This window comes from Hyla sarda, chromosome 7 (genome assembly GCF_029499605.1).
Source record: "Hyla sarda isolate aHylSar1 chromosome 7, aHylSar1.hap1, whole genome shotgun sequence".
Classification (NCBI taxonomy): domain Eukaryota; kingdom Metazoa; phylum Chordata; class Amphibia; order Anura; family Hylidae; genus Hyla; species Hyla sarda.
In genome coordinates, this window is record NC_079195.1 from 95,113,078 (window position 1) to 95,140,207 (window position 27,130).

Consider the following 27,130-nt stretch of genomic DNA (forward strand, 5'->3'; position numbering starts at 1 on the left):
CTGCACTAAAGAGGTCATGAGATATGTCACTGTCATCAGCTCTACATGGTCACAAGCAGACCTGAAGAAAACTGCAGAAAACCTGCGGCGCACCTTGGCCGGCACCCAGCATCTCTACGTGAAAGTGTTTGCTATTGTATACAGCAGAAGAGGCGAGCGGGGAGAGTGTAATAACTCGCACTGAATTATTAACATGTCTGCTGCAATCCTGAGCTCGCTCCCCTCCACTACTATAAAAGGAGGCCCTTTACCGGGAGAAAGAGATGCCAGAGAGTCTTGGCATCCGTGAAGAGGTTTCATACGGCAGTGTTTGTTCTAAAAGGTGTCAACTCTCAAAGGCTGGCGCTCTTTAAAGTATAGAAGATGATGATGTAACATTGAAGGGGAAGTGCAACCATAACACCAGCAATGGAACGTCCTGGGATCCAGAGTAAGACCTGTCTGGGCCCCCATGTACTAGGTGGTGTTTATTATACTTATTTCACAGAAAGGCTTTCATGTCCCTTCCAGCACTAGTCTAGTGCAGCTGGTTTGTCTACATTCTCGCATAACACAAAATATGCTATTTGTCTGAATAGAAAAAAAAAACCTGTAAATTCTACACACACACACACACACACACATATATATATATACACTATACATACACAGATAGATATATACACACACACAGATATATATATATATATATATATATATATATACATACACACAGATATATATATATATACACAGATCTCTCTCTCTCTCTATATCTATCTATCTATCTATCTATCTATCTATCTATCTATATATATATATATATACACACACACACACAAACAGATACATTAGATATTGATTCCAAACAGCAGGCATGCTTTGAAGATTTCACTGATTATATATACTATATACAAGAGAAATTGGCCCAGATTTATCAAACTGTGTGAGAGAAAAAGTGGAGAGATTTCCCCCCAACAACCAATCACAGCTCAGCCTTCCTGTCTTAACGAGCTGTGGTAAAGTGAAACCTGAGCTGTGATTGGTTGCTGTGGGAAAATATCTCCAATTTTTCTCTCACACAGTTTGATAAATATGGGCCAATATTGGCCCTTATTTACTAAGAGTGTTGTGTAGGTTTCTTTGTGGGTTTTAATTCCCTACAATTTATTTTCCACCGTATTTACTAAGATTTCCCTACAGTTTCCACTTTCCCTACACTTTGCTTTTTTTGTTTTCCTCAGCTCAAATCCACCACATTTTCTGTGGAAACTTTAGTAAATATGTTGGGATTTTTGTTAAAATGTCAGGGACACGCCCCTTTTCTGTGACCACTCCCCCTTTTCAAGACGGCCACGCCCCTTTTCGGGTTTTCTTAACAAAATGGAGAGTAAGGCTGGGTTCACACCACGTTTTGTTAAATACGGTTCCCGTATACGGCTGGGAGGAGGGTGGGCGGGGCTTAATCACGGCGCCCGCACTCAGCCGTATTCGGGAACCCTATTTAATGCAGGTCTATCAGCCGACCGGAGTGAACCGCAGCCTCCGGTCGGCTTCGTTTTCGGCCGTATGCAGTTTCCCTACCGCAGGCAAAAACGTGGTCGACCGCGTTTTTGCCTACGGTCGGGAAACCGCATACAGCCGAAAACGAAGCCGACCGGAGGCTGCGGTTCACTCCGGTCGGCTCATAGACATACATTAAATACGGTTCCCGAATACGGCTGAGTGCAGGCGCCGCGATTAAGCCCCGCCCCCCTCCTCCCAGCCGTATACGGGAACCGTATTTAACCAAACGTGGTGTGAACCCAGCCTTAGTTGGTTTTTTTCATTTCAGGTGCAATTTCTGGCGCAGACAGAATTTCAGGCGCAATGCGCCCAAAAATGGCGCACGTCCCGACAAAACATGTCGAGTTTGCAATAGTAAATGAGGGCCATTGTGTTTTTATCTTTAACCCCTTAACGACCGCCAGCAGATATGCCTTCTCTACAATGCCATATTTTTACCAGTACAGTGGTCCCTCAACATACCATGATAATCCGTTCCAAATGGACCATCGTTTGTTGAAACCATCATATGTTGAGGGATCCGTGCAATGTAAAGTATAGGACAGTGGTCTACAACCTGCGGACCTCCAGATGTTGCAAAACTACAACACCCAGCATGCTCGGACAGCCAACGGCTGTCGGGGCATGCTGGGAGTTGTAGTTTTGCAACATCTGGAGGTCCGCAGGTTGAAGACCACTGGTAAAGGAAGTTGTACTCACCTGTTCCCGCCGCTCCGGACCGTCACCGCTGCCCTGAATGTCGCCTTCCATTGCTGTCGCCGCGTCGCCGGGTTGTCCCCGACGCTCCAGGAAGGCCTCTGCTTCCCCGGCTCTCCGTCGCCGCCATCACGTTGTTACGCACGCCGCTCCTATTGGATGAAGGGACGGCGTGCGCAGCGACGTGATGACGACGATGGAGAGCGCCGACAATGCAGGGCATCCTTAAGAGGATGCGTCGGAGCCCCGAGGACAGGTAAGTGATCGTCAGCGGACCACGCGGGGCACCGTAAACGGCTATCTGGTGGCAGCTGAAGCAGTCTGCGCTGCCGGATAGCGGAGCATCGTATGTTGATGCTGCCTTCAACATGCCATGGTCTCTGAGAGGCCATCGTATGTTGAAATGATCGTATGTCGGGGCCATCGTAGGTCGGGGGGGGGGGGGGGGGTCACTGTGCTGGACCAGGTGTTGGGCTGTCTAAAGGTCAGGCTCAGAGGAGCTGTGACATAATAAAAATAACTCCTATACCTTTGATGGAATCTCCAGATTAATCACTGTCTTTTCAAACATCTCCCATAGACTTGCATTGAGGGGGCGTGGCGTGACGTCACGAGCCTCCGCTGCCGCAGCCGGGTGCTGCAGGGAGATCTTTTGGATAGGGGATAAGATGTTGCAATATTGGAGGCACTCATTTCTTGCATTGTCCTTATAGGCAGAACAACAGCTTGTGCATGCTTAAAGGGGTACTCCGGTGAAAACCTTTTTTGTTTTAAATCAACTGGTGGCAGAAAGTTAAACATATTTGTAAATTACTTCTATAAAAAAATCTTAATCCTTCCTGTACTTATTAGCTGCTGAATACTACAGAGGAAATTCTTTTCTTTTTGGAATGCTCTCTGATGACATCACGAGCACAGTTCTCTCTGCTGACGTTATTATAATAATAATACTTTATTTATTGTTGTCCTTAGTGGGATTTGAACCCAAGTCCCCAGCACTGCAAGGCAGCAGTGCTAACCACTGAGCCACAATGCTGCCCTTAGCATACATCTGCTATGCATGGTTGCTAAAATGGACAGAGATGTCAGCAGAGAGCACTGTGGTCGTGATGTCATCAGTGTTCCAAAAAGAAATGAATTTCCTCCATAGCATTCAGCAGCTAATAAGTACTGGAAGGATTAAGATTTTTTCATAGAAGTAATTTACAAATATGTTTAACTTTCTGCCACCAGTTGATTTAAAAGAAAAAAGGTTTTCACCGGAGTACCCCTTTAATGTCAGCTACTAAACAACATAATAATGAATGTAATAAGATCTACAGAAAGAAACTGGTTTAACAGTTTGAGAAATGCTGCGCAAAAAAGGTCAGAAAAATGTAATATAACCTGAATGGCACATACACGCACGCACAAAGTAGTTTTACATCACTGTTGTACCTCCTATGTTTACAATACAGGTAACATATTCAAGCAGTTCTATAGTAAAGACACCTTTAGGCGGCACTAGGACCGCAAGGACTATATTGCGGTCCCCATAGATGGCAATGCATTTCTGAGCAGATCTCCCAAAAGATCCACCCAGAAATGCATTGCAGTCTATGGGGCAGCAATTAAGTCTGCTCGGTCCAAGCACCGTCGGCTCGATCTCCGGCAGAAATTCTGCCCAGAAATTCTGCAGTGTGAACCCAGCCTTAGGCTCAGAATGAACAATCCTAAGGCTAAATTCACAATACAGAATCTCTGGACATAATTTCTGCTGGAGATTTAGCCGGCGGCACCAAGACCGCATGGACTGCATTGCCGTCCTCATAGACGGCAATGCATTTCTGGGTGGATCTTTTGGGAGATCTGCTCAGAAGTGCATTGACATCTATGGGGACAGCAATGCAGTCTGCAGGGTCCTAGTTCTGCCGGCTCAATCTCCGGCAGAAATTCTGCTCAGAAGAGAAGGAGTCATATTTGGCTTTTTGAGAGCAAATTTTGCTCGGGGGCATGTCACATTTAGGAAGCCCCTATGGTGCCAGGACAGCAAAAAAAAACACATGGCATACCATTTTGGAAACTAGACCCTTTGAGGAACGTAACAAGGCGTAAAGTGAGCATTTACCCCCCACTGGTGTCTGTCATATCTTTGGAACAGTGGGCTGTACAACATTTTTAATTTGCATAGCCCACTCTTCCAAAGATCTGTCAGACACCTGTGGGGTGTAAATTCTCACTGCACCCCTCATTACATTCCGTGAGGGGTGTAGTTTCCAAAATGGGGTCACATGTGGGGTTAGTTTTTTTTTTTTGCGTTTGTCAAAACCGCTGTAACAATCAGCCACCCCTGTGCAAATCACCTCAAATGTACATGGCGCACTCTCCCTTCCGGGCCTTGTTGTGCGCCCCCAGAGCACTTTACGCCTACATATGTGGTATCTCCGTACTCGGGAGAAATTGTGTTACAAATTTTGGTTTTTTTTTCCCCTTTACCTCTTGTCAAAATGAAAAGTATAGGGCAACACCAGCATGTTAGTGTAAAAAGTTTATTTTTTTACACTAACATGCTGGTGTAGACCCCAACTTCACCTTTTCATAAGGGGTGAAAGGAGAAAAAGACCCCCAAGATTTCTAAGTCAATTTCTCCCGAGTACGGCGATACCCCATATGTGGCCCTAAACTGTTGCCTTGAAATGCGACAGGGCTCCAAAGTGAGAGCGCCATGTGCATTTGAGGCCTGAATTAGGGATTTGCATAGGGGTGGACATAGGGGTATTCTACGCCAGTGATTCCCAAACAGGGTGCCTCCAGCTGTTGCAAAACTCCCAGCATGCCTGGACAGTCAACGGCTGTCCGGCAATACTGGGAGTTGTTGTTTTGCAACAGCTGGAGGCTCCATTTTGGAAAGAATGGGTACCAGGCGTTTTTCATTTTTATTGGGGAGGGAGGGGGGCTGTGTAGGGGTATGTGTATATGTAGTGTTTTTTACTTTTTATTTTATTTTGTGGTAGTGTAGTGTAGTGTTTTTAGGGTACAGTCACATTAGAGGGGGGGGGGGGATTACAGCGAGTTTGAGCTGCCGCGCAAAATTTGCTGCATTGCAAACTTGCAGCCCGATACTCACTGTAAGCCCCCTGCCCATGTGAATGTACCCTGTACATTCACAGGGGGGGGGGGACCTCCAGCTGTTGCAAAACTACTACTCCCAGCATGCCTGAGAATGTTTGGGAGTTGTGGTTTTGCAACAGCTGGAGGCACACGGGTTGGGAAACACTGAGTTAGGAAACAATGTTTCCCAACCAGTGTGCCTCCAGCTGTTGCAAAACCACAACTCCCAAACATTCTCAGGCATGCTGGGAGTAGTAGTTCGGCAACATCTTTAGAGCCAGATGTTGCCGAACTACAACTCCAGGCATGCTTGGAGTTATAGTTTTGCAACACCTGGAGGACTACAGTTTACAGACCACTAATACAGTGGTTCCCAATCTGTGCCCTTCCAGATGTTGCAAAACTACAACTCCCAGTATGCCAAAACTGTCCAGGCATGCTGGGAGTTGTAGTTCTGCAACATCTGAAGGGCCAGATGTTACAGCACTACAACTCCCAGCATGCATGGACAGTAAGGACATGCTGAGAATGTGTAGTTTTGCAACGTCTGGAAGGGCACAGTGGTCCAAAAACTGTGGACCTCCTGATGTTGCAAAACTGCAACTCCCAGCATGCCCAGATGCCAAGGGCTGTCTGGGCATGCTGGGAGTTGTAGTTTACAGGGTCCTATTACAGCAATGCATGTCGCTTTACGGCGACGTGCATTGCTGTAAAGGGCCCGACCGCGGCTGAAGATATACTCACCTGTCGCCGCCGCCGCTGTCTTCATCGTCTGGATCCGAGTCTTCAGGGACGAGGTAAGTACCGGGGCCGGTCCCCAGCACTCCCCCGTCCCCCGCCGCGTCCTCCGGTCTTCCTCCCGTCCTCTCCGGACTTCAAGGGGCCGGGCAGGACGGGAGGAAGTAACCGCCCCCCCCCCTCCTGCGATTGGTCGGTTAACTAACCGACGGATCGCAGGGGATAGGAGGAGGTGGCAGGTTTGCCACCTCGCTCCTAGGCTCCAGCATGGTCCTGGCTGTCTGTGACAGCCGGGATCATGCGAAATTACCGGGTGGTCGGGTCCCAGAGACCCGATCAGCCCGGTATCGCCGCAGATCGCAAGGGCGATTTCCCTTGCGATTTGCGGCGATCGCCGACATGGGGGGCCTACATGGCCCCCCTCGGCGTTTGCCCTGGATGCCTGCTGAAGGATTTCAGCAGGCATCCGGTTCCGATCTCTGCCCGGCGAGCGGCAGAGACCGGAAAACGGCAGGACGTACGGGGACGTCCTGGGTCCTTAAAGCCCAGGGTGCGGGGACGTCCTGGGTCCTTAAGAGGTTAAAGGGGTATTCCAGGAAAAAACTTTTTTTTTATATATATCAACTGGCTCCAGATAGTTAAACAGATTTGTAAATTACTTCTATTAAAAAATCTTAATCCTCCCAATAATTATCAGTTGCTGAAGTTGAGTTGTTCTTTTCTGTCTGACAACAGTGCTCTCTGCTGACATCTCGGCTTGTCTTGGGAACTGCACAGAGTAGAAGAGGTTTGCTATGGGGATTTGCTTCTACTCTGAACAGTTCCCGAGACAAGTGTCATCAGAGAGCACTTAAAAGAAAAGAACAACTCAACTTCAGCAGCTCATAAGTACTGAAAGGATTAAGGTTTTTTAATAGAACACATTTACAAATCTGTTTAACTTTCTGGAACCAGGTGATATATAAAAAAAAAGTTTTTTCCTGGATCCTGGATAACCCCTTTAATTTGAGGCAGAATTCAACAAGTGGAATTCCGCATGCGGATATTCTGCCGTGTGAATAGACCCTAAGGCTGGATTCACACTGCGGAATCTCCAGGCAGAATTTCTGCCAAAGATCAAGCCGGCAGCACTAGGATAGGGTGGACTGCATTGCCGTCCCCATAGATGCAATGCATTTCTCAGCAGATCTCTCAAAAGATCCACTCAGAAATGCATTGCCGTCTATGGGGACGGCAATGCAGGCCACGTGGTCCTAGTGCTGCTGGCTCGATCTCCGAGATTCCGCAGTGTGAACCCAGCCTAAAAGGTCTGATCCAAACAGGGCAAGATTATTTTTCTCTATTAATTAAAACAGCAGATCTCCCAGTAATATATAGTGGTATCCTGAAAAAATAGGACTAAAAGAATACAGGAAAAAAAATTACATTAGTTACAGGAGTTTTTTTATTGCTCATACCGTGTTCAGATACATATATGTATGACCAGATCTCTATCTTCACTATATATTGTATCTTCTCTTCATCCTATAGTTTTCTTTCTTGCTGAGTTTTATCATTTAACAGACCATCAAAACACCCCAGGAGAGCCTTGTGACCTTTATTTAAGCTTAGATTTTCTCATTTTACCTTAGCTTTGCGTACATGATATGTGAGACCTGTTCCACTGTTTCCTGTATATTTTAATGGAATAAATTAATCTGTCTATACAAAAAGCTCCCCTGGGCCCCACTAGTGTTGCTTTATATCTGAGCTGCCTGGGGAGGACCCTGCACAAAATAAAACTCTTTTCCCTTTGGTATACACCTTAAAGGGGTATTCCAGAATTTTTTTTTTTTTTTTATTTGACTATGCTACAGGGGCTGTAAAGTTAGTGTAGTTCATAATATAGTGTCTGTACCTGTGTGTGACGGTTTTCTCACAATTCTTCTGCGATTTTCACCCCAATATTTATTTTTACCAGCATACAAAATGACTGCTGTCTCAGATTTTTCCCAGCTTGCAATGCGGCCGAGACCTGACTCACTAGTCAGCTGATGACAAGGAGCCTGTCTGCTTCAATGGGTGGAGCGATCGCTTGGTAGGAGAGGGATCAATCTGCAACTAATGCAACAGCTGTAGGCACCCTGATTGTAAACCACAGGTCTTTTGAATCGATGCAGCTCATTTCTGTTTCAATGGGTGGGAGGAAAATGGAATTGTGGGATTTGTAATCAAAAAAAGAAAAAAAAAGTCAAACAGGAAATACAAGTTCACAAACAGCTAGCCACAGTGTTATAGTAATCTCTCAACATAGCCATTTAGCCCCAAGACAAGTGCAGATCTTTCCTAAGCATGTCCATTACTGTCTGCCAGGTACATACTAAAATCACCTTATGGTGGATAACCCCTTTAAACACCAGGGGGCGCCATACTATATAAGCAAATGTCAAAAACCATCAATTGATTCTTTTTTTTTTTTTTTTTATATGTAACAGTATTTTGGTCTAAACAATAAATATAATATTTAATGGTGTGTTCAGCTACTCCAGATGTCTGATCACATCTCACAACATTGTACGCCGCTCACTTAATGGAAAAATCACTAAATATAAAATCATTCTATCTTTTAATAATGTGCAGCCCGATGATGTCTCGATATGCGAAATCCAACACACGACTCATAATTTTGCAATCAGATCTTGTCAGGGTTTATCCAGCCGATAAGAGTCTGAAAATGCAGCTTTTCAATAGCGGAGGAGAACGGATGTAAGAACTGGTACGAGTTCCCATGGGGATTCAGAAGAAGTCTCAGCGGGCCATGATAAGTGCAAGTCTGAAATACAATGCAGCTCCAGATAAAGAGCCACGATCCAAAGGGAGAGTGCGGCGGTACTGTATGTAAACCAGCGGGTCTCTTTCATAGAAAGCTTTTATTCATTGCAGAAAATATTTCCCTTCCCCAGTAATCTATGGCATTATTCCTTTAGATTACTTCATTTTCATGAGGAATATAAGAAGCTGCCAGTATCTCATGAGGCAGAACCCAGCATCAGGCAGTGGGAACTAGTGCGATGAAGGAAAAGGACACCTGTCCAATCACAAGGAATCTTTTATGATAACCTGTCCTCAAGGTGGTATTGTTATATTATTTATCAATTTCAGAAAAAAAATTGAATAGAAGCACTGGGTGTCTATGAGGCAGAATTTCTGCATGAATTTACAGCCAATTCACTTCAATGGGTTTCCGTTTTCCCGTTCACACAGGAGAATTTCTGCTACAGAATTTCTGCTGCAGGAATTCCATTGAGGTAAATGGGCAATACATTTCTGCAGAATTTACTGCAGAATTTTCATGCAGAATTCTGTGCAAAAATTCTGCCATGTGAGCATAACCGTAAAGGGGTACTCTGCCCCTAGACATCTTATCCCCAATGGATAGGGGGGATCAAATGTCTGATCACGGGGGTCCAGCCGCTGGGAACCCCACCACTTGGAACCCCCGCAATCTCTCCTGCAGCACCTGTGTCATCTGCTGCTCGGAACGAATTTGCTCCAAGCCTGATGATGGGCGATACAGGGGGCAGAGTGTCGTGATGTCAAGGCCCCACCCCCTCGTTATGACACACCCCGCCCCCTCAATGCAAGTCTATGGGAGGGGGCGTGGCGGCCGCCAAGCCCCCTCCCATAGACTTGCATTGAGGGGGCGGACCGGGACGTCACGATACGGCCCCAGAGTGAACTTCGTTCCATGCAGCAGATGACACAGGGGCTGCAGGAGAGATCATGGGGGTTCCCAGCGGAGGGACCCCCACGATCAGACATCTTATCCCCTATCCAAGATGTCTAGGGGCGGAGTACCCCTTTAAGGCTATGTGTCCCCAGTTTACTGCTATTTGGTCTATTAGCAATCTGGACTTTTTAAGACACAAAAGCCCAGACAAACATACTTTGGCTATGTTCACATAGCGAAAAAGTAGCAGTATGGGCGTGTTCTGCCAATGCTAGGGCTGCTTGGAAATGCACTGTCTTTATAGACGGCAATGTATTTCTGAGCAGAATCCGAAGGAACAATAAACATGTTCACTATTTTTGCGGATTCCACTCAAATTCATTGCCATGATCAGGATTCAAACATGTGCACTTTGCAGCAGAAATCCATTGCTTCAGCAGAATTTGCGAGCAGAATATGTCCACATAAATTTGGCCATGTGAACACAGTCTTAGGGAGATTTATCAAAACCTGTGTGAAGAAAAAGTGGTGCACTTCCCCATAGCAACTAATCAGATTGCTTCTTTTATTTTTCAGAGGCCATTCTAAAAATAAAGAAGCAATTTGATTGGTTGCTATGGGCAACTGCACCACTCTTCCTCAACACAGGTATTGATAAATTTCCTCCACTGTATTTGAACATAGCCTAAAAAAGACATAAGAATGCATAGATGTACAATTTCAGGAACTAATCCACACAAGTAGCACCAAAATTAGCCTAAGGGTGCAGTCACACTACGGAATTCCACAAGCGGAACTCTGCGAGCGGAATTCCGGGGTGTGAACTTAACATCAGTGTGAATGGGTCTCCGCGAGACCTGTTCAGACTGTGGAATTGTTTCGCGCAAAGAACGAACATGTTCATTCTTTGCGGGGATTCCACAAGCACTGCATAGCCGTCAATGGTGATGGCTCAGTGCCCCGCGACCCTAGTGCCAAAGACACTATGGCGGTGGCCGCCAGGCGGAATCTCCGCTCGCGGAAGTCAGCAAGCGGATATTCCGCAGTGTGAACCCACCCTTAAAGTGCACCTCTGATGGCATGTTCACACGTCAGAATTTCCGTGCTGGATTGCACACTGGAATAAGGCACGGAGATTCCGCTGCAGCAGAGTCCTTTTTGAATTCAATGGAATTCTGCTGCGCTGTGCACACGGTGGAATTTACGTGCCAGATGTTTCCGGCACAGAAATTCCATTTTCCGTGTCCGCAGAAAGAATGAACACGTTCATTCTTTCTGCGGACTCCGCATGGAATGCATAGTCATCTATGAGACGGTACAATACCATGCGGTCCTGGCGCTGGCATTTATGCTGGCACCCGCAGTTTGCAGAATGTTCACACGGAGATTCTCCATCCGGACAATCCGGAGTGTACATAATTGGCTGCAACACATTGTCTTATGAGTCCTAAAACGTGTCTTCTGATCTTTACATTTTTTTAAATTTATTTATATTTTTTAAATAGGGATAAATAAATAAATAAATAAAGGTCCTCACCCCTGTACTCCCCCCTCAGCTCCAGTGAAAACTTGGCGATACTATTTCCCATGTCAATGGGGCACCTTTCTTTCTGCGCTGACACCACCTTGACAAAAGGGAATGATCACTCACAGGTGTCAATTTATTCCTACATTCCAGGAAGGTTTTTTATATTACCAAATATAAGGTTTACAATGCGACAGAGTGGTAAACATACCTCACTATTTAAACACCAATAAGAGAATCTAATGGAAATACTTGGATTGTGAAATCTTTAACTGCTGTGGGATTTCTGATGCCCTGACAAACATGATTAATCTGCCAATTTCCAGGACCTGGATTTTGTGATTTCCCAAACCCCCCCCAAGCTGCCGCCTGCAGAGTTCACTGCGGCCCAATCTATGCTGCTAATGTCATCCACCATAACACATCAATAACAGCTACAAGAATTTCTCTATTTGCTTACAAAAAGGTTCATGAGCTTTTAAAACAATCAATAGAAAACTGCAGACTACCTTGTACATTAAAGGGGTACTCCGGTGGAAAACATTTTTTTTTTTTTTTTTTATTCAACTGGTTCCAGAAAGCTAAACAGAATTGTAAATGACTTCTATTAAAAAATCTTTACCCCTCCAGTACTTTTTAGCAGCTGTATGCTACAGAGGAAATTCTTTTCTTTTTGAATTTCTTTTTTGTCTTGTCCACAGTGCTCTCTGCTGACACCTGATGCCCATATCAGGAACTGTCCAGAGCAGCATAGGTTTGGAATGGGGATTTTCTCCGGCAGCAGGTGTCAGCAGAGAGCACTGTAGACAAGACAAAAAAGAAATGGCACCAGTTGATGTAAAAAAAAAAAAATAATAATAATAATAAAGTTTTCCATCGGCGTACCCCTTTAAGCTTCCAGCCAGGGTGCAGCACGGTGATGATAAAGCAAGGCAAAACATGAGATTGTATTTACAACTGCAAAAAAAAAAAAAAAAAGAAGAAACACTTATCTGCCATATACATGAGATAGTGGTTGGCTGAGATATCAACCAACCATAGTTTGTAAATCAGACAAACAATCCGTGATGGACAAAAATCACCTCCGTTGGATTTTCTTTGGCTGTGATCTACTAAAAACATGTGTATGGACAAATTTGGCCAATCAATTTGCCACTTTGTATAAACTCACAGTTTTTTTTCGTTTTATCCCAGTGATCTGCCAGTTTACTCTTGGATGTTGATGGTAGGATCATTTGTACGAACAATTCCATGAACAATTCATGGGCCACAATATGGCCGATCAATGTCCCGTGTATTTAGACAGCGTCACATGACTCATGTTAGCCACAACAGGGTCACTTAGCTTTCCACCGAATTCCAGTGTTCCTTTGCCCTGATGTCATTACTTTGTGTGCATATCTCAAGCTGGGACAACATTGTCAGCGAAACCTTCTTCCTCCCGATTCCTTTCTACAAATGCACGTTTGGCTCGGCTGAGCATGCTTGTGTGTGCCCTGGACAAGTAGAGGGGTGTAATCCTCTGCTTAACACCTTTGGCACTAGGATCAGGCAGTTGAACTCCAACATACTCAATCCTTCTGTCTCCTCTTAAAGGGATACTTACGCCACTGTTGTTACACCCCTCCCATAGACTTGCATTGAGGGGGCATGGCCGACCCCGACAGTGCGAAAACAGCATTCGGAACATTTCGTTCCCAACGCTGGCCAGTGGAGTACCTCTTTAACATCAGCCTACATTGGTTGTCAGAAGGGCCCCCATACACAGTAGTTTTGGCAATATTGCCGAACAGGAAACTCTGGATAAAACATACTTTTCCCCCAGAATGTCTGGAATACCTCTGACCTTCCAAATCTCCCGGGCACCACTCTCATCACCACATTCCTGCACTCTTCTTCTGAAGTCCTGATGCAGTAAATGTCCAACATGAGAATACTATACAGTGCCGCCCCGACATACGATCATTTCAACATACGATGGCCTCTCAGAGGCCATTGCATGTTGAAGGCAGCATCAACATACGATGTTTTTGTATGTCGGGGCCATCGCATAAACGGCTATCCGGCAGCGCAGACTGCTTCAGCTGCCGCCGGATAGCCGTTTACGGTGCCCCGTGTGCTCCGCTGATGATCACTTACCTGTCCTAGGGGCTCCGATGCATCCTCTTCGGGATCTTCTCCACGCCGTCCCGTCATCCAATAGGAGCGTCATGCAACGTGATGCCGGCGACGGAGAGCGTGGATGCCGGGGAAGCAAAGGCCTTACCGGAGCGTCGGGGACACCTCGGGGACGCGGCGACAGCGATGGACGGCAGCGGTGACGGTCCGGAGCGGCTGGAACAGGTCAGTACAACTTCCTATACCAGTGGTCTTCAACCTGCGGACCTCCAGATGTTGCAAAACTACAACACCCAGCATGCCCAAACAGCCAACGGCTGTCCGGGCATGCTGGGTGTAGTAGTTTTGCAACATCTGGAAGTCCGCAGGTTGTAGACCACTGTCCTATACTTTACATTGCACGGATCCCTCAACATATGATGGTTTCAACAACCGATGGTTCATTTGGAACGGATTATCATTGCATGTTAAGGGACCACTGTACTGCTTATGCACTCATACAGTAACAGCCTAGAAGAGATTGGAATCCCAGTCATACCTTACTGCACTTTTCTGTCTTTAAACTCCCATGCACTATGATGTATCTGATGCAATATCTTGGCGCTTACAAGGATATTCTTGGAGGCACTCGTTTCATTTGCTGCCAGCTCGCCCAGCTCCATCCCCCCATCTTATGGCATATAGTTCTCATGGTTCATATGTTCACTAAATCCATCTTTAGTCCGCAGCTCTAAAGCAGTGAATAAAGCCTGAAAGGAGTTACAGTAATGTTTCTATGTACATCATTTCATGGTAACTTGATAAAAAAAAAAAAAAAAAAAAACATAAGGCCCTATGTACACAGCTGTATTATAAATCCCTACTGTCCATAAATACAGTTCCCCATATGCCACTAATAGTATTTATCTACTAGCAATTAATAAAAGAAGAAGGTCTATGGCTGTCTAATACAAAGTTATAGAAACGCAATGTCATTCAGTCCACACAACACCAACATCTAAAGGTAAGTGAAAGTAAGAAGTAAGGATCAATCAAAAACATATGCAACTGCATAGGGTACAGTTCTATATATATATATATATATATATATATATATATATATATATGGAATAGAGATTGGGAACTTTTTCTGGTCTTAGTAGGAAATATAGCAGCAGAAAAGCAATACATTTTAAACTTCTTTTCAAATATAACTTAGACCAATAAAGGCCCCTTAAAGTGGTATTCCAGGAAAAAACATATATACTTCTATGTATAGTAAAGAATAGTGAAGAATAGTAAAGAATAAGGGAACTGGCACTGTAAAATAGGACTTAAAGTCCAAGTCGGGTGCTCAGCTTTCACAGGTTCAAACTCTAAACCCTTCTTCTTTTCTGGAAGTATATATATATATATATATATATATATATATATATATATATACTGGCTCCAGAAAGTTAAGCAGATTTGTAAATTACTTCTATTAAGAAATCTTAATCCTTCCAATAAATATCAGCTGCTGAAGTTGAGTTGTTCTTTTCTGTCTGGCAACAGTGCTCTCTGCTGAAATCTCTGCTCGTCTCGGGAACTGCACAGAGTAGAAGAGGTTTGCTATGGGGATTTGCTTCTACTCTGGACAGTTCCCGAGACAGGTGTCATCAGAGAGCACTTAGACAGAAAAGAACAACTCAACTTCAGCAGCTCATAAGTACTGAAAGGATTAAGATTTTTTAATAGAAGTAATTTACAAATCTGTTTAACTTTCTGGAGCCAGTTGAGATATAAAAAAAAAAGTTTTTCTCCCGGATAACCCCTTTAACACCAGCATCTCAGACACCAATCTTAAAGGGGTACTCCACTACTTTCAAACATATCCCCTATCCACAGGATAGAGGATAAGTGTATGATCGCAAGTAGTTTGACTTCCGAGACCCCTGCGATCTCCAGAAGGGAGCCCCGTTGGTTCATGTGCATGGAGAGGTGCCTCAGCAGTCTATAGGGGCACCACAGCTACCAAGTAAAGTGCTCGTGTATCTCCGGCACTCTCATAGAGAATGCATGGAGTGTGTGCCAAAATGCTTCTCCATGCACAGGGAAAGACAGGCTTCCTTCTGGAGATGGCAAGGGAGCGGGGGGGGGGGGGGGGGGGGGTTAAGGTTGCAATCAAACACTTATTATTGGGGATAAGTTTTACAGTAGTGGAGTACCCTTAAAATGGAGTTATAAGCAAGTTTCTTCCAAAAATAGCACCACACCTGTCCTCAGGTTGTACGTGGTATTACAATCGAAATGAGCTGCAATATCACACACACAACCTGAGGACAGGGGTGATGTTGTTATTGGAAGAAATCCGCTCTGTTTTTCCAATCCTGGATGACCCCTTTATGTAAAAGAAGGCAGGCTTGAGATGCACCATTTTTATTGAAAGAGTCTAAATAAATGTGGTTCATCTTATGCAGTCCGTGTGCCAGTCTTTTAAATCTACACCAGGCTGGACTTTACTCCTAACCAATTTCTGGCATAAGTTTTGATAAATCTGCTGGTCCGAGGAGGCCACTCCTCCACTTTCTCTAATAGCAGTATGATAGTGCAGATTGACCTCCATCATGGTGGTATTTTTGACCTCTGTTGAGGCAATGGGGCCCTCTGGCATATGAACTGGGAACTTTCCTGGAAAATATGTAACACAAGTTTACCTGAAGACATGCTGGTAAACTCTGATGAAGTGCTGTGGAGTCGGACGAAATTTTGGGTACCTGAAGTCGGAGTCGGCAAACAATGATCTGACTCCGACTCCAACAAAATTTAGATTGGAATAAAAAAAATTAAAAAAAGCAAGTTTAAATGTCCCAATTCACAAAAAGTTTTAATTAGTGACTTCTCTACTGTAAGAATAAAGACCAATGCATACAGTGCCTCACGTAACCGCAAAACGAACACGTTAAGTGACCGTGAAGAAGCATGCTTTTCATGTGCTTCACTATATGGCACGCAACGCACAATTAGGAGCTTTCCATAGTGTTGTGTTCTGCTTTTACAGGGAACCCATGGGTAACCTAGCCTCTTATTATTGATAAGGGATTAAGTAAATATGTTTTTTGCAGGACTAGAGACACTTGTATAAGTGAAGGGAATGGAAGGTCAATAGTTCAAGACTGAAGCTGTAAACCATTGGAAAAACTGCTGCCATTCAGCTAAGGCTATAAAAACTTGTAAACTCCGATTATTAGCTTCAACTTTAAATATGACTATGGGTTTTCTACTAGGGAAATCATGTTTTATAATAAATGCCCCTTCCTAGATCCTCCCACTGCCCTATCTTCAGCAGCAGATCAGCACACAAAAAGGAGAAGGCAGCAGCTTCTGCCCAACTACCTCTCTCTGCTAGAAGAGCTTAGAAGAACTTGGTGGAACAGCTTCTTGGATTCAACTGTAAGGGTTTATAAATACATTCGCATATTAATACAGAGGAGTCGGAGTCGGGGAGTCGGAACATTTATCTACCGACTCCACAGCCCTGCTCTGATGGGTACCATTTACTTTAATGGGGGGGGGGGGGTCCCATCAGGTTTGCAAAGGAAATTAGTTAGTAAAATGTGAACAGAACCTCTTTATTTTATCTAAACAGATAGAAATCCATTAATGGCCATACTAGGCATGGTAGCTCAGGATTTAGTGCAGCAGATTCACAGTAAATATGTAGTATGAACACGTCTCACACATCCCAGGAGAAGACAGAACCTGGCAGTCTGTTAAGATCTGCAGCACCATTTCCCAGACAATCTGTATCTTAAAGGACCCTTCAGGTTTGGTCACTGGAACCTGCTGTATTGTAAGATAACCAGCCACCCGTGGCAGCACTAATCCATGATCCTTTCCATTTCATGACTTCTACACCATTCCAAAGACATCACGGTTCACAAACGTATTATCTCCTCTATTATTTCCTGCTTATAATTCAATTTACCCTGAAAAGACACAATTCTTGCACAAGCAGAGCTGAAAATTATACTTCCTGGAAAAAGGAGCTCCGTAATAACATTACTGCGCCATAAATAAAGAACCGAGCTCCATGACCTCCATTCACATCTGCACATGCCGTACACACACACAGCTCTGCACATACAAGAACACATTGTGGCATAGGCCAGTGGTTTTCAACCTGCGGACCTCCAGATGTTGCAAAACTACAACTCCCAGCATTCCCGGACAGCCAACGGCTGTCCGGGCATGCTGGGAGTTGTAGTTTTGCAACATCTGGAGGTCCGCAGGTTGGAGACCACTGGCATAGGCAGTCGGCACATTTTTAAATTTTTTATTCACTTTGGGATTTTTGATCACTGGGTGCGTTCACACTACGGAGTTCTCCCGGTTGAATTCCGCTCGCGGAGATTCCGCCTGGCGGCCGCCGCCGTAGGTTCTTCGGCGCTAGGGCCGCGGGGCACTGAGCCGTCACCATTGACGGCTATGGTCCGCTCGCGGATTCCGCACAAAGAATGTCCGCCGCTGAAATTCCGCAGTGTCAACGGGTCTCGCGGAAACCCGTTCACACTAATGTTAAAGTTCATACGGCGGAATTGCGCCCGGAAATTCCGCGGCAATTCCGTAGTGTGAACGTACCCTTAATGTCACATGAGAATTAGAGAGGAAAAATCTACTATAACATATGTCTACATTCCAGTACCAAACTGAAAATAGTATATTATTGTTATGGGCCACATAAAAACCCAGTACAAAGCCCCACAGACTCTAGGATAATCAAAGAAAATATCAAGGCAATAATAGATAGAAGAGGTGTCGCTAAAAGTAACAGTTTAATTTGTCGCGTTTAAAGGGGTATTCCAGGAAAAACTTTTTTTTTATATATATCAACTGGCTCCAGAAAGTTAAACAAATTTGTAAATTACTTCTATTAAAAAATCTTAATCCTTTCAGTACTTATGAGCTTCTGAAGTTAAGGTTGTTCTTTTTTGTCTAAGTCCTTTCTGATGACACCTGTCTCGGGAAACGCCCAGTTTAGAAGCAAATCCCCATAGCAAACCTCTTCTAAACTGGGCGTCTCCCGAGACAGGTGTCATCAGAGGGGATTTAGACAGAAAAGAACAACCTTAACTTCAGAAGCTCATCAGTACTGAAAGGATTCATATTTTTTAATAGAAGTAATTTACAAATCTGTTTAACTTTTTGGAGCCAGTTGATATATATAAAAAAAGTTTTTTCCTGGAATACCCCTTTAAAAGCTACCAGATAGAAAAGAAGTGGATACCAAAAAGGTGTAAAAAACACATGGAACTTTGGTGCCCATTTGTATAGGGACAGTGTTTAGTCAATTGTGGTATATAGTGACCACCTTAGTAATATCATTTACATATATTCCCAACGCGTTTCTGTCCGCATGCTTTTTATTATTATGCACGGGGACATCCTCAGGGGAACCTTTGCAAATGTAGCTCCAGAAAATAGTTAAAAAGCAAACATGCATCTAATTTAGAATAATATGCATTTCAGATGCAGTCTGTATTGTCTACAAGTGGCTGCCATCCACGCAGGCATGTCTGTACTGTAGGGGGCGCTATCAGACACCAGTCAGTGCATTCACTTCAGTAATACATGGGTTTTACCAGCGAATGCCCATTCTGATTGGTTGGTTCTTCCAGCTGTTGACAAGCTTCACAGATTTGGACTGCCTGTACATTGCATGTTGAGTTTGGTTTCGACTTACAATGGTCCAGAAAAGACCATTGTAAGTTGAAACTATTGTATGTTGAGGCCATTGTAAGTTGAGGGATCACTGTAAATACTTGCACATAAACAATTAAGGGTGGGTTCACACCACATTTTTGTTTCTGTTTTTCTGCCTACACAATAGCATAGTCAACTAAATTTTTTTTACAAAAAGCTAAATTGTGAAACTGTGACAAAATGTGGTGTGAACGCACCCTAACCTGCTGACTACAAACTTTAAGATAGCTGACAACTATCTTCCTGTTCTGAAGGAAAAGCTGCCCTGGAGCACAATAATCCGCTCTAACAGGTGAATTATTGAGCACACAAAGAACAGAGCAAAAACAGTCTCATCATAATGAATCTGCCTAAGTCAAACAAATAGACTGCAAGGAAAAGCTCAGGTTAAGGCCATGTTCACATCCGTGGCTTCATTGGGGGTTGAAGATTTCATTCAAGACAAAAAAAAAAAAAAGTAGCAGGCCGATTAAGTTTAGTAAAATGACAGGCACCATGATGGAAACCTGACAGACGCATTAAAACCAATGGGTTCTGTGAGGGTTCATGCGCAATGTCCCTGTGCGTCGTCGTCAAGGCAACATCACTAGTCCCGGCCCGAAGCGCGGAGAAGAGGCCCCCCCGGTGAAAATGGACAGCCCGCAACGACTAACCATCCCCACCGGACGGTCCCTGCAGCATAGATGGCCCGGACCAGCTCACCCTAACCCTGGATGATGATGTAGGCCGCAGTCGTCTTCAACCTGCGGACCTCCAGAGGTTTCAAAACTACAACTCCCAGCATGCCCGGACAGCCATCTCCGGGGCCGGGCCCGAAGCGCGGAGAAGAGGTTCCCCCCGGTGAAAATGGACAGCCCGCAACGACTGGATGATGACGAAGGCCGCAGTGGTCTTCAACCTGTGGACCTCCAGAGGTTTCAAAACTACAACTCCCAGCATGCCCGGACAGCCTACTCCGGGGCCGGGCCTGAAGCGGTGAAAATGGACAGCCCGCAAGGACTAATCATCCCCACCGGACGGTCCCTGCAGCATAGATGGCCCGGACCAGCTCACCCTAACTTCCCGCCGAGGGGAGGTGAGTACAAAACAAAAGGGGGGGGGCTGGATGATGACGAAGGCCGCAGTTGTCTTCAACCTGCGGACATCCAGAGGTTTCAAAACTACAACACCCAGCATGCCCGGACAGCCGATGGCTGTCCGGGCTTGCTGGGAGTTGTAGTTTTGCAACATCTGGAGGTCTGCAGGTTGAAGACCACAGATGAAGGGATTGACAGGCGGAGAGTTCACTCGAGTATAAGCCGAGGGGGGCGTTTTCAGCACGAAACTCGGCTTATATACGCGTATATACGGTAAGACTTGTAATAAAAAAAAAAAAAATGTACTCCCCCCCCCCCAAAAAAAAAAGAATAAAAAAAATAAAAAATACGGTAAATAAAAGCACATGTGCTAATAAATATTATTATTTTGTGAAAAATGCCACCAAAAATATAATTTTTTTTTCTTTTTAGGGAAAAAACGTATGTGTGAAGGAAGATATCTCTGTGCTTTACCTTTAAGGACTGTTCAGCGTGCGGTTACGTGTTCAGTGTCAGCTCAGGCATCACATCCACTCACAAGCACGTAGTGTACGCCTCAATGTAACAAATCTGTAATATATATCCAGAGATATATATCCAGAGCTCCCCTCCTCCTCTGGACAGCGGCCAACACCACCACAGTACCAGGAGCACGCTGCCAGGATCCCTCCCCAGAGACGGCTGGATGAATACATGTGACAAGCACCAGAGCGCGGCATGAAAGGCGGCTTGTAAATACACAACAGTCCATGTCTTGTGGCCAGATACACATACAGTACACACAGGCAGCTCAGAGACATTGTATACAGCACTGTAGGGAGCAGGTTACATACCATGCCATATAATCACCCAACTTATTCCGGAAAGTAATAGAAGGGAGAAACGCAGACTTATATATAAAAAAAATGTTAATTTTAGGGCTCATTCACATTCCGATTTTGCAATACACTGAGTACATGTGTGAAAGCATGAAAAAAAATAAGTAAATGAGAAACATAAAAATGTAAAGCCTTCCTTATCCATATGTTTATCTTATCTGATTTTTAGGCATGTGGAGGCAAGTCAACTGTATTAACAAGAAAATGTTTTGGGTTTTTTCTTTTTGAAAAACATAGAAATGTATAGGTTTTTATGCAGAAAAATGTACATCAAAACGTATAGATATACATCTCAGGTACATGTGTGCAAAAATATATTTCCGATTTTAAAGTATATGTATCACTACAATTGTGATGTGAACTTAGACTTTGATGAAAATAGTTTTATTCCTTAGTCGGATCTATGACGGAGGTTCTGTCAGGAGCCTACAGCGCAAATTGAAGAATAAAAAAATAAATACAAGGGATGCACCGAAATTTCTGAGTGGCTAAACCCCTTCCCGACCGGTGACATACATGTAAGTCTAGGGACGGGTGAGGACATGATGTGGGCCCTTGTCATAAACAGGAGATGTCTGCTGCTATCGGCTGACATGTGCCTGTAAACACGGACATCGGAGATTGCTCCGATGTCAGTCATCGACCAAACCCGGCAGCCCCCTGCTAATTCTTGTAGTGGGGGGCCGGGGTTAATAGCCGACATATGGCAATCGCTGAGCACAGCTATTCACCTTTAAGATCGCTGCTGTCAAAGCTGACAGCGGCATCTAAGGGGACATGTAAATGCTCCTTGGGGGTCCAGTGGGGTAGATCTACTGTTGTCCAGTGGGACAACATCTACTGTTGGTACTATTAAAGAAGATCTGTGGTACACGTCAGAAGGGGAGTTAAAGTTTGTGTTGTTACTGTTTGCAGCCCGGGCACAGGGGATTATAAAGAATACGCTACAGATCTCCTTTAGGTATCATTCACAATTGATCACCTGCATCCTGTAATGTTCATCCACAGTGGAAACCACAGGTGGGGTCCTTTCTAATGATATCTGGCAATGCAAAACATGCATCCTAAATCGCAGCCACAACTGATGTAGAGATTTTCTAAATAACGTTGTAAGAAATACGTCTTTAAAAGAAGGTTTGGGGTTAAGCATACAGAAAGCTTATTGATATGGGGCAATGATGTTTTCAGAGAGCAGACGGCATACATGATTACATCCATAAAAGAGAGCTTGCGGAAATCCAGCAGTGTGAATGGGAGTGCGGAATCCCATAGAAGTTTATGGGCTTTAATTTGAGGCGGAATTCCGCAAGCAGTAATTCTGCTGTGTGAATAGACCCTAAGGGTACGTTTACACAGGCGGATTTTTTTTGCGGGTTTTCCGCTGCGTATTTGAAAAGGGGCGGGCTCTTCTCGGCTGTCTGCAGCAGATTTTCTGTGGCGGAATTCCCGCTGCAGAAAATCCGCCGCAAACCCCATTGAAGTCAGTAGGGCCTGCGGCGAATTTTACGCAGTGTAAATTCCACCGGGGAAAATCTGCTGCGGACAGCCGAGAACAGCCCGCTCACTTTCAAATACGCAGCAGAAAATCCGCAAAAAAATCTGCTCGTGTGAACGTACCCTTAGAAATAAAAAAATCCTCTTTGAAAACAGCTGTCTAGATCTCACGGTGGGATCCATTCACACTATATGTACATTTCTGTGCCCATCCTGCAAAAAGTCTATGCACATGCTGCAGAAAAAAATCTATCTAAAAAATTTAATGTATTTTGAACTGTGTAAGGGCATGTTCACACACCAAAACAGCTGACCGTTTTTTTTTTTTTTTTGTTATTTCCAAGGCAAGATTCACGTGGCGTCAGCATGTGAAATCCTGCTTGAGTTCAATGGGAGGTGGAGAACCGCTAAAAAAAACAAGCGACATGTTAACTTATTTTCTGTACAGTTCAGCACTGAAGTCAATGGGAATTTCCAGGTCTGCCCCAGGCCCTAAATATACCTTAATACAACAGCGAGTATAAGCCGGTATAAACCTTTTTATCCGACCATCAATTATTTTAAAACAAAATTAAGAAGTATTTTTAAATGTAGTCCGAAGACACATTTACCTTGCTTCACACTAGCATATATGGACACATTTACCTTGCTTCACACTAGCATATATGGACACATTTACCTTGCTTCACACTAGCATATATGGACACATTTTTGCTCCATCACAGAGTTTGTTCCAGACACAAATAACAAGAGCTGGATGGTCCATTGCACGACAGACACCAACAGGTCCCAATGGGTCCCCCTGACTTTGGAAACAGTCTGTTTTGCAGGAGTCGAGTGAAGGAAAAAAAATAAATAATCTTTGCCCCCCACATGTCCCATGACTTGAAAGTATTCTGTAAAACGGAGGTCCGACACAGATGTAAACCCGGCCTAAGACCATTAAACAGATACAATATCCTAAGAGCCTATTCACATGAAGGAATTTCCCAACGGAATCCAGCGAAAAAAATTTAGCTCGGAAATTCTGGTGCAGCAGCCTTCCATGGTTTTCAATGGGATTCTGCTGCACCGTGTACCACTTTTTTAGAGGTCTGGAACAAATAAAATTTATAGAGAAACAGAAAGAAAAGCCAAAAGTTAACCACAAGCAGCACGTCCGCTGGTTACTTCTCTCCCAGGACTTATTCTGCCATCAGGTAAGTATAGGACTGATAAAGTGTACCAGTTGCCAACAAAAACTTTTGATATCATGTAGATAATACCATTATATGTATATTTGTAATATATATTGGTTACAAAAAGTGTATATTTTTGTCCCTTCAGCTATTGCGTGTGTCTATGAGGAGACCAAATACAGGAAGTGAGGGTGGACAAGTAGGGCTCCAGGCACTGAGGACAAGCAGGGCTCCGTACACTGAGGACAAGCAGGGCTCCGTACACTGAGGACAAGCAGGGCTCCGGGCACTGAGGACAAGCAGGGCTCCGGGCACTGAGGACAAGCAGGGCTCCGGGCACTGAGGACAAGCAGGGCTCCGGGCACTGAGGACAAGCAGGGCTCCGGGCACTGAGGACAAGCAGGGCTCCGGGCACTGAGGACAAGCAGGGCTCTGTGCAGGCTCCTGGCTTGTCAATAATCCTGATGTATGAGCCAGGAGCACAGAGCCCCGCTTGTCCTCAGTGCACAGAGCCCCGCTTGTCCTCAGTGCACAGAGCCCCGCTTGTCCTCAGTGCACAGAGCCCCGCTTGTCCTCAGTGCACAGAGCCCTGCTTGTCCTCAGTGCACAGAGCCCCGCTTGTCCTCAGTGCACAGAGCCCCGCTTGTCCTCAGTGCACAGAGCCCCGCATGTCCTCAGTGTACAGAGCCCCGCATGTCCTCAGTGTACAGAGCCCCGCTTGTCCTCAGTGTACAGAGCCCTGCTTGTCCTTGGCCATGTCCAGAGCAACAGGGACTACTTGCAGGGGGGACATTATATCTTCGTATCCTCACCATCCCTGGAGGCAAATACATCCCCCAGTGAGGATACAGATTTTACCACATATAAATGCGTTGCCAATCGTTATACATGGTAAAATCTGATGATTGGTTCCTGTTGATTTTAATAATAGGGCAGGATTATGCAGGCAGGAGGAGTGATTTGGTACCCCTCAATGTAAAGCATTCACACTCCCTGATTGTATAATCCCGCCCTATTATTAAAATGAAGTTCGTGCCCATCTGACTGATTACCTAAATGATCAAACATGCTATAAACCTTCATATCTCAGGAACAGGAGGGCGTATCAAAAAACTGTAAGGCCATGTTCACACTGTATTCTGCATGAATTTACAGCCAATTCACTTCAATGAAATTCCTGCAGCAGAAATTCTGCTGTGTGAATGGGACAGCGGAATCACATTGAAGTGTATTGGCTATAAATTCATGCAGAAGTCAGGGCAGAAGTTTTGCCCTGTGAACGCGGCCTAAAAAAGGTGTCATCGGGCACCCTTAATCTAAATTGGGGTTGTCCACAGATTCTCTTTAAGGACCAGTTGCTATATAAGATTCCATTCCTTCAGGTGATAGAGGCAGGTGGGCATGCCATGTGCACTGCCAACTTCCTAATGGTAAGGGCCAGTTCATGTCTCCTGCATTGGATTGTTAGAGATATGCTGGAGGGGGAGGCATCTATACTGATGGTAAGGGACCCACGTTATGTTGTTGTGCCAGCTGTGCCCACCCCTGCACACAGATGAGTTCCTCAGGACACCTGTGAGAGTTGCCCCTAAGTCAGAATAAATATCCTAATGCGGTCAGTGACTACAACTCACATTTTACAGTAGTGTCAGTGTGGATGGCAGGGAATATGTAGGTGCCCGGTCAGTGGGTTCACAGCTCCATGCCCATATGCTTCACCCTGATCAGAGTGAATGGAGGAAACCTATCCTGGCAGAGACAGCTTTATCAGAACCAGCCTGCTCCTACCACCCCATGACAGTCACCCCTGGCACTGCCCATCACCCCTGAATGTACCCGGTGCACACATCCAGCACTGGCTGCTGTCAATCTCACCATCCTGCCCTGCAGCCAGCACCATGCCCAGCAGCCTGAGGCTCCACCGGTCCGGGACATGGGCAGCCTTGCCCGGCTTGGGTACTCACTTGTGCCAGCAGCTGCAGCTCCGGATGCCCGGCGGATAGATGGACGGATGCCCTGGCAGATGCTGGGGGGGCGGGTCACTTAAAGGATCTCTCCACTGGGCTCCCCAGAGTGTGGGTGGAGGGAGAGGGCGGCTGTGATCTCTCCTGCCCACAATCCACAGCGTTACTATCAAACTAGGAGACTCCGTGATGACAACAAGAGCAGAGCCCAGCACATATAGTCCTGCCTGGAAAAGTCTGGCGACACCTAGCGGCAAGCGACTTCACCTGCAGCAGAGCCGAGCAGTGACATCCTGCCGGGAAGTCTGACACCATCTAGCGGCAATGAGCTGGAAGTGCAGCTTATGTGATGGGAGATCATAGAAGAGCTCTGCACATCTGATCAGGGAGAAGGCAGACACTTCTGTATCGAGGCAGAGGGGGTGGAGAGCTTCCTGTGCTGCATAACACATAAGTGCTCTATGGACTTTGTATGTCTAATGGATGCAGCCATCTGATGGAATGACATGGCCTCCAGTGCACCCTGAATAGTCTGAACTAGAAATAATACACCCATTGGTCACTTTATTAGGTACACCTTGCTAGTACCGGATTGAACTCCCTTATGTCTTTAATCTTCCTGTTATACTTTCTACAAGGTGCTGGAGACATTCCTCAGAGATTTTGGTCCATATGGACATGATGGCATCAAACAGTTGCTGCAGATTTATGCACATCCAAGATGTAAATCTCCCTATGCACCACATCCCATAGGTGATCTATTGGATGCAAAAAATACTGGCCATGCTAATTTGCATAATTAATTATATATATGCGTGACATCACAGGATACACATTTGCGGGGGGGGGGGGGGGGGGCGCATTTTGTCCTATTCTGACCCCTATAACTTTTTTATTTCTCCTTATACGGGCTGTATGAGGCTCTCTTGTTGTGCGCCCGATCTGTAGTTTTTAATGGTACCATTTTTGTTTTGATGGGACTTTTTGATTGCTTTTTTTAATTAAAATTGGAAGTTAGTTACTAAGTACAACTCCCAGCATGCCATGATACAGCCTGTAGCTCAGCAGCTGCCCCAAATGAAAACTACAACTCCCAGCATGTTGGACTATATAGTAGTATAGTGTTTCCCAACAGGGGTGCCTCCAGCTGTTGCAAAATAACAACTCCCAGCATGCCCGGACAGCCATTGGCTGTCCGGGCATGCTGGGTGTTGTAGTTTTGCAACAGCTGGAGGCGCTCTTGTTGGGAAACACTGGTATAGTATATGGTGCAACATTCCAGGAGTTGGAGGATTGGTTGGATAAATACCGGCCATTGCATTGCTGGTATTTTTAATATAAAAATACCGGCATGGTGGCCAAAATACCTGCCAGGTGGCATCCCTAATTAGAGTGCAG

At 45.1% G+C, this 27,130-nt stretch overlaps 1 protein-coding gene across 2 annotated transcripts in view; it reads right to left on the bottom strand.

The window, feature by feature from the left end:
- The window catches only part of SGMS1 (sphingomyelin synthase 1), a 286,284-nt gene extending 260,363 nt beyond the window's left edge, over positions 1-25,921 (bottom strand). For both annotated transcript variants that reach the window (XM_056530042.1, XM_056530043.1), the window contains exon 1: positions 25,733-25,921. The gene's annotated coding sequence lies outside the window, so the exon portion shown is untranslated. The remainder of the gene's footprint in view (positions 1-25,732) is intronic.
- Positions 25,922-27,130: the final 1,209 nt, after the last annotated feature.